Raw genomic sequence first — 7,698 nt, forward strand, 5'->3', positions numbered from 1 at the left:
CGTGCAGACGCAGCGCAACAGTGCGTTAACAAACTAATCATTCTAGAACATTGGAAAACATAGATATTGCGAACAGCCTCCTTTCCTTAAAATAGCTTTTCACAAAGAACTACTGATTTATGATTCTTTTACACTGAAAAAGAAACCCTTGACCATTAGCGTGTTCATAAAGCTACATAGTATCATTGTAACAGCATCAGTTCATTAGAATAACACAGAGGCCTATCAGGGTAAAACGTAGGGACAATCTGCAGTCCCTCCACCAGTGGTTCACTATCACTCTTCTGTTAAGCTTTGGGAGTTGACTGACTTGACTCGTGGCTCCCTGCCACGCCCATCTAGTAGTACGTCACCCCAGCACGTGTCGAGAGAAACCTTGAGATTTTATCAGATACGACTAACATTACAACCAGACCGATTGCGTGTTGGACAACGCTAAATTACAATGTGCAACGGGCTTTTCCGCTTGAACTGTTTTCCCACCTGTCCACGGTCAATGCAATATGCTCGCCAACAGGTAATTGACTCAGCGGAGCTAAACTCAAAATTATTTAGCTTAGTGATCCCTGTGATACTTCGAGAATCATCTGGTGTTTCAGTGTTGGCGTTAAGAGTTGGAGACCACTTAATCTTCCACGGCATACTGATATCCGACCTTTCCCGGAGTACCCCCTCCCCCCTCTCCGCCGGACTGTAGGTACACCTAAGAGCCATTCAAGAACAACAAATAATTGCTCCTGGGTAGGACAGCTTTAAAAAGCACATTTCAATCTACTGTCACTACTTTAAACTTGTAATCCGTTTATGTAAATCGCGAAATGTTGAACATTTGCGCAAGAGCAGTGAAAGCGTGACTGGGCTGCTCGTACGGTTGTGTGACAACTTTTACTAAATCTCGAATATCAGCCCCGCAGCATGGTTGCCGATATAGTAAAAACAGATTCATGAGGCCCATGATTCTTACAGCAGAAAGCTTGGGCTCTTTAAGGCAATGTGGAGTGGTATTGAGGGGAATCGACGGCTTTTAGGTATGTTTTCTGTAACATTTTCGGATTAAATTAGTCGTATTAATACTTTGTTTATTTGTTTCGGGTCAGACCGTTTCACTCCTTGCTTCCAATTTATATAGGCGAAATTTATTTGAAACTTGCCACTACACTTTTAAACTTACACTTTTGATGACCTCGGTTTGATTTTGTTGTTGCACCGGTGATACATTGCCGGATTAACCTCTCGACTTCTTGAACTTGAACAGAGATCGGCTGTTTACCAAATTAGAATAAGGGCTTGATTTGGATTTGCTTCAAGATATTTCAACTCGATTAATTTACAGTCCTTTAACGTCCTTAATGCTAAACAGCATTCCAAGTTGGCCCATTATTGTGTCTTAACGAACTTAAAGCGTTTTGCTGAATCGAAAACATTAATGTTCCAGGAAATCTCTTGCGTTTGTTATGACAACCATTCAGAGTGCTGTTTACACGAAATACACGCGATGACAAACTAGACATGACGGCGGACAGGAAATCAAAGAAAGTTAACGCGCAATGTTCCTAAAACGTCTAAAAACAGTGTTTATGTAGTGGACATTATGTTTCTACTGATAGCAGTGAATTGACGGGATTTTAATTAATGACAGCCTTTTACTTTCACCGTTGAAATTGATTTGTCTCTTGTTCGTGTATAATGATTGTGTTGTTTGCGCCCAACACATTGACATAGATTTTCGTTTTTCTCAAAGGGAACTACTGCGAGTTCGAGCATGAAACTTGGCATAGTATATGCTTAATAATGATATTTTAAGGCTGTAAAGTAAAATAATCGGAAAGTGAGGTACCAGATGCATTTTGATGCTGTTAAACATGACCTATATTTTGCCGTTATTTTTCACACGCTTCATAGGTGTTTTTAAAATGATTCGGAAAACCACTATATCGACATCTCTGAGATTAGTTTAAAACGAGGAATAAATTAGAGTGGTTGTTCCACATTTGTGTGAAGTTTGAAGTCAATTGAAATTATTTTAAGACTTTAGCAGCGCTTCGTCCTCGCACCTTGTTTCGGTCATTTTATTACACCAAAAACCGCACTTTGACCGCGCTTTCAAATTTTCGCGAATTTCTGAAAAATAAAAATTCGCTGGAACCTTTAAATATGATTTTTAGAATTAGGTCACTTTAGGGTATCTTTGGGCAAAATATGAGCGATTTGCCAAATGGGACGTTGACCGGCGTTTCTCGATCCTTACAGTCAGCCATTCTTAAGGTTTTATTCCATATAAAAGCAACTCTTTACGACCCTAAAAATGACTTAAAAAATCGTGACGTAACTCCTAAAATGTTGTCTATTCTCGGGTTGCGTTATCGTTCACACTATCGATGTTATTCCTATATTTTTTTGTAAAACAGCTATATTTCCTTGAAATACAAATGGTCTGTTTCGTTTTATTCCGGTACGAAATATCGTATTCCAAACTCACATCTTGTAAAAGTATAGACTTGTCTCAGAAACGGAAATTGTTTGAAATCATCAGGTGTTTAATATTATTAGTGTTTTTAGTTTTTGTGTTTCGATTCATACGTTCGTCCTATTATTACCATGTTGACGCGTTTTATGACAGTTTACCTTTGATGCAAGCGAACATACGAAATATCATTTATCTGAACTGCGGAGAAAGATATGAAGACATGATTGATCATCGCAATCAAAACCCAACAGCCTGAAAAAAATTCATCTGTGACCAGCTCCCAGTTGGCTTGATATTATAAAAGAATAAAGGAATATCACACCTGAATTAAATAAAACGTTCTGCTCACAGTAGTCACTCTAGTGTAATTTGCTCAACAAAATTTTGAATTTTGAATCTTGAATTTTGAATTTTGATCCGTGATCCGATCCGTGATCCGATCCGTGATCCGGTCCGTGGTCCGGTCCGTGGTCCGGTCCGTGGTCCGGTCCGTGATCCGATCCGTGATCCGGTCCGATCCGGTCCGGTCCGGTCCGATCCAATCCTGGTTTTGTCGACGCTGGTTAAAATGTTAATGTACTGAAAATTTTATGAATATTTTACTCTTTATTTTAATTTAGTACAAAATACATTGCCTTTTTGTGTTATTGAAGCGCTTGACTCTAAGCAAGTATTGAATACATAAAAAGCAATTACATCATTCATGGAATGTGTCGACATTGCAACTTTCTCTTGGGCAGCGTGTTGAATAAGATTGTGCTTGTTTTGTACTTTCATTTCGTCAGGAGTGACAGTGATTGTTCTAACTGTAATTTTTCGAGTATTTTTCATATTTTTAGACATGAGAAGTGAATTGTTGTGCTGCTATATTGAAGCGAGTTCAGAGATCAGAAGAAAAATAAAATATTTGCAAGCCACGCAAAGAACACGTCAGAGCATGCAAGGATTACATCATTGGTAGGCAAATAACCACCGTACTAAAGATAGCCGTGGATTATGTAATTCTTGAATTATGTGACTCGTGTGACTACTCATAGAAAAAATTAATTAAATTTAAATTAAATTTAATCGTGACTTTTAAGACAGAAAGCTGTTGTTAATAGTGTTATTATCACATCATTTGCATTGCTCATGCCCATACATATTTCGAAGAAAGTTCCAGAGTAAGACGATTACGTCATCGGAGATTTCACAACGGCTATTACTAATGGTGCGATTGGAAATTTCACAATAGCTACAAGTGATGGTGCAATAAGAGGCTTAAACAGTTCGTTTGTAATCGTTGTCATCAGTTGTGCTACAGATTGATCGGGTTATTTTAGATTTCTCAAAGGCTAAGAGCAATGGTGCAATAATACAGTTTGTGTTGATCAAGTGGTGTGGTGTCTACAGTAATAAATGAATCATCAAGGACTTTGCTTTGGAATGTGCACTGCGTTGCGACTGTAGTGCTAAGGAAACAGTTAAATTTTAAATGCGCAGTTATAAGATCTTACAGATCTTGTTTCTTTTAGTTTTGTCAGTGACCAGACCCAAACTTCCTCTCGGCCAAATTTTGAATCACGTAAGCTGTGATGTTTATTCGCCAAAAGCTGTTGAAACATCAATACACGGATAATGTTACGGATATTGTTTTCTTTATTGTGTGTAAAATATATTTTCTTTTGGTTTTATCGAAGCGTTGGATTCGAAGTGAATGATAAATACGCTAAAAAGGTATTACGTCAGTCATGGAATGTGCTGACATTGCAGCTTTCACTTTCCCTATGTGACAAATATGATCGTGTTTACTTTACAAGTTTATTTCACCAGAAGCAACAGTCATTAATTTATTTGCAATTTTGCGAGTATTTCTTGTGGGTTTAGGCAAATGAAGTGAATTCTTTGGCTCTTTCACCACAACGAGTTAAGAGATCTGAAGGAAAATTAAATATTTGCTGAGGTAAACAGGAGCGTTTCAGAACTTCACAGCATTTATGTCCATGCTAGGGGAAAAAAAACAGCAGTTCTAAATTAGACGTGGATAGCCTAAATCTCGGATTGTGTGGCTCACGTGACTACTTTGCTTGTCCTTTACACATAGCGCAAACAAATAAAATTTTGACTTTTAAGGAAGAAAGTTGTTTATTAATAGCGTTATTAATAGCGCGACACTCGTTTCCTTTTCGTATCAGTCATTGGGGTGTCCAGAGTGAACTTCCAGATTAAGACCATTACTTCTCAAACTCATTAATAATTCATCAAGTTTAAAGGAAATCATGACCGTAACGGTGTTTGGATAGCTGATCTTAATTAGCATAGATTTTTACCATTTTATTTCTATGTTTTCTCCTTAGTGTTACATTCCACATTTCTAAACACTTCGAAGTTCGTCAAAACTACTCCACTACGCATCATATTTTCAACTCTCTTCTCGGTGTTTGCAAATGTGGTCAAACACGGTTTTTTGTGTTTGATATATTATGTCATCAAAGATTTCACAACAGCTAAGAGCGATTGTGCAATAGCACAGTTTGTGTTGATCAAGTGATGTGGTGTCAACAGTAATCAATGAATCATCAATTGCACGGACTGCTTTGGAATGTGCACTGCGTTGCAACTGTAGTACTAAGAAAACAGTTAAATTTTGAAAGTGCAGTTATAAGATCTATCAGATCGTCTTGTTTTATACATGATGTCGCAAAACAGATTTTGTGCCATGACAGCGTAGAATTTATTGAGTATCTTAATTTTTCAGGCTTACAAGGTTTTTCAAGTCTTTCAAGTTTTTTCCACATGAAATTGGCATATTTATGTAACTAAAACAAATATCTTTGTTATTGATAATGCTTACGGTCAATATGGAAGCAGAAAATGCTTGAAATAAGCTTATTGCCTTTAAACCTGGCAAGGATTCAGTTCACAGGGTAAGACATCCAAAGACTGTTTTGCACGATTCGACTCTGGAGCCGATCAAGACATGTACTGCTCTGGCTAAAAACACGCAAAAGACATTTTAGAGCTTTTGAGTTTTGTTTAATAAAATGAAAATTTTGTCTGCAAAAGTTCTGTCTCATTTCTATGCTGTTTGTTTTGGGAAAGCGGGCTTCTGTAAACATTGTCACATCAACAGACTTGACCTACTTGTGGATTTGGCACCCAGTTTTACCGATTGATACATGGGCTTGAAAATCAAAGTTGCTAAAACAAGGTTTACAAGTCTGTTTAAGGAATTACTTGTGAGTTAATCGCTTTTTTTTCATTGTGTGATGCAATCACTTTTTCGTTGGAAATAGCTGATTAAACTGTCAGATCATTGAATCTATTTTCGATATGAGTGTCGTTTATTTACATACGCTTGTTCAGCGATGTCATTCATGGCGGTTCATATCACAAAAATTTGCTGCTTCGAATTTCGCTATCTCGAATTTTCGTTTGGTTACCTCAAAAATTTGCTACTTCGAATTTTGCTATCGCATATTTTTGAGAAAGATCATGATTTTTTCGCTTAGAACCCCACGAAACATCTTTGGAAAATTCAACAACTATTCGTGGAAAATTCGCGAGAACAAAGAACGAATTTCGACGAATTTCATTTGCATTACTTTTGCACGATACTGTAGGTGATTTCAGCTGTTCAAGTTGCCCAAAACAAGAGATTTCATAGTGATATCTCGGTATGTTTACTTGTTCACAAATTTCAGTATACAGTATTTTAAGAGATTCCCGTGCAAAGGAATACTAAGAAAAAGTAAACCAGTGGCAGATCTAGGGGAGAGGCCCAGGGCTCCACCCCCCTTATTTTGGGCAAAAAAAAATTGCAGAAGGAAGAAACCCCAGTTTTATCAATAGGAAGTTGTAAATTCACAGTCTTTAAATGAGTGGTCCATAGAATCTTTTTTTCTGCGCAATACGTACATCAGTCATCTGATTTAATACCATAGCAATGTAACTCTTTCTTGGTAACTAAAATGTGATGGATGAATTTAAATTGAAATTCTCTTAACTTTTACCTTAACATAAATTTTTGAGGGAGGAGAAGGTTTTTTTTTCCTGGAGCCTTCATTCATAGATAGACTTTTGTTCTGTCTTTTTGGACCAGTCTGTTCCACCATGTGGGTTTTCGTATCTAGTAGGTTATAAAAATCGTGAGTTTTGGCTTTTATTAGATCAAGATTCATGGAGTTGTCTAACTGGATGGTGACATTATCCACATAGTACAAATTGGAACGATGCTCGAGTTTATAGATGAGTTGTCAAATTGGTTTGTTCCACCCTAAAATGGAGATCAATCTCTTAGCTGTTTAAGGCCAAATGCAAGGAATGGATTTCAAAACAAAGAAAACTACTGTAAGATCAAATATTTGGCTATGAAAATGGAAAATGGGATTGCCTGTAAAGAGGGGCAATTTTGATGCCACTGAACTGAGTTTTTAACCCTTTACCCCCTAAGGCGAACGGCAGTTTTTCCCAAATCGGCAAATAAAGACACTCTGCCTGTGTACAAGATGCCATTTGAAAGCCACTAATCAGCTTATTTAAGAATTGACATCAGCAGCTATGAAGGAGGTAGACATTTTGAGAGAAATTGCTTTAAAATGGGAAAATGACCGACTTCAAAAATGTATCAATCTACTATATTAGGTATACCCCTAAACTATAGCTTATTTAGCTGCTCTTAGTGTATAGCTTGATATGAAACAAGTCTTGCATTCCATTTGCATCCCGAAAAAGGAACTAAAAACTTCTGGGGGTGGTCAACCATGTCTTGGATGGGAGGGAGTCAAAATTTTATGACTTCAATGAGTCGATCTTCACAAGACAATTTTCATGGCAAAAATTCATAGAAATGTATCAAATATTCACAAAGTTATGACCTTGTGTGCCAATTTGCACTCTTAGGGGGTAAAGGGATAATACATGGGTCATATATCACTTACATTTATAAATCACTGAGATACTACGTGCGCTGTCATTGGTCAATAGGTGTGTTTAGATGAGAGTATGTAAACATGGTTGTGACATTTCAGATACGCACATAGTTTTGAGAAATATTTTATAAAAATAGAGCCAAAATATTGCACCATTCTTTTTTTATTGTGTAGTTCCAGAAAATATCCATACCCACCCCAAGGAAGGTTAATGGAAATTCTAACCGGGAGGGGGGTTCCAAAAGCCCATTTTTTAAATGGAAAGTATGACACTAAAATGGAATTTCCGGAGGGGTGGGGGGTTCAAGCACAAATGAAAGT

Source organism: Orbicella franksi, chromosome 5 (genome assembly GCF_964199315.1).
Source record: "Orbicella franksi chromosome 5, jaOrbFran1.1, whole genome shotgun sequence".
Taxonomy (NCBI): domain Eukaryota; kingdom Metazoa; phylum Cnidaria; class Anthozoa; order Scleractinia; family Merulinidae; genus Orbicella; species Orbicella franksi.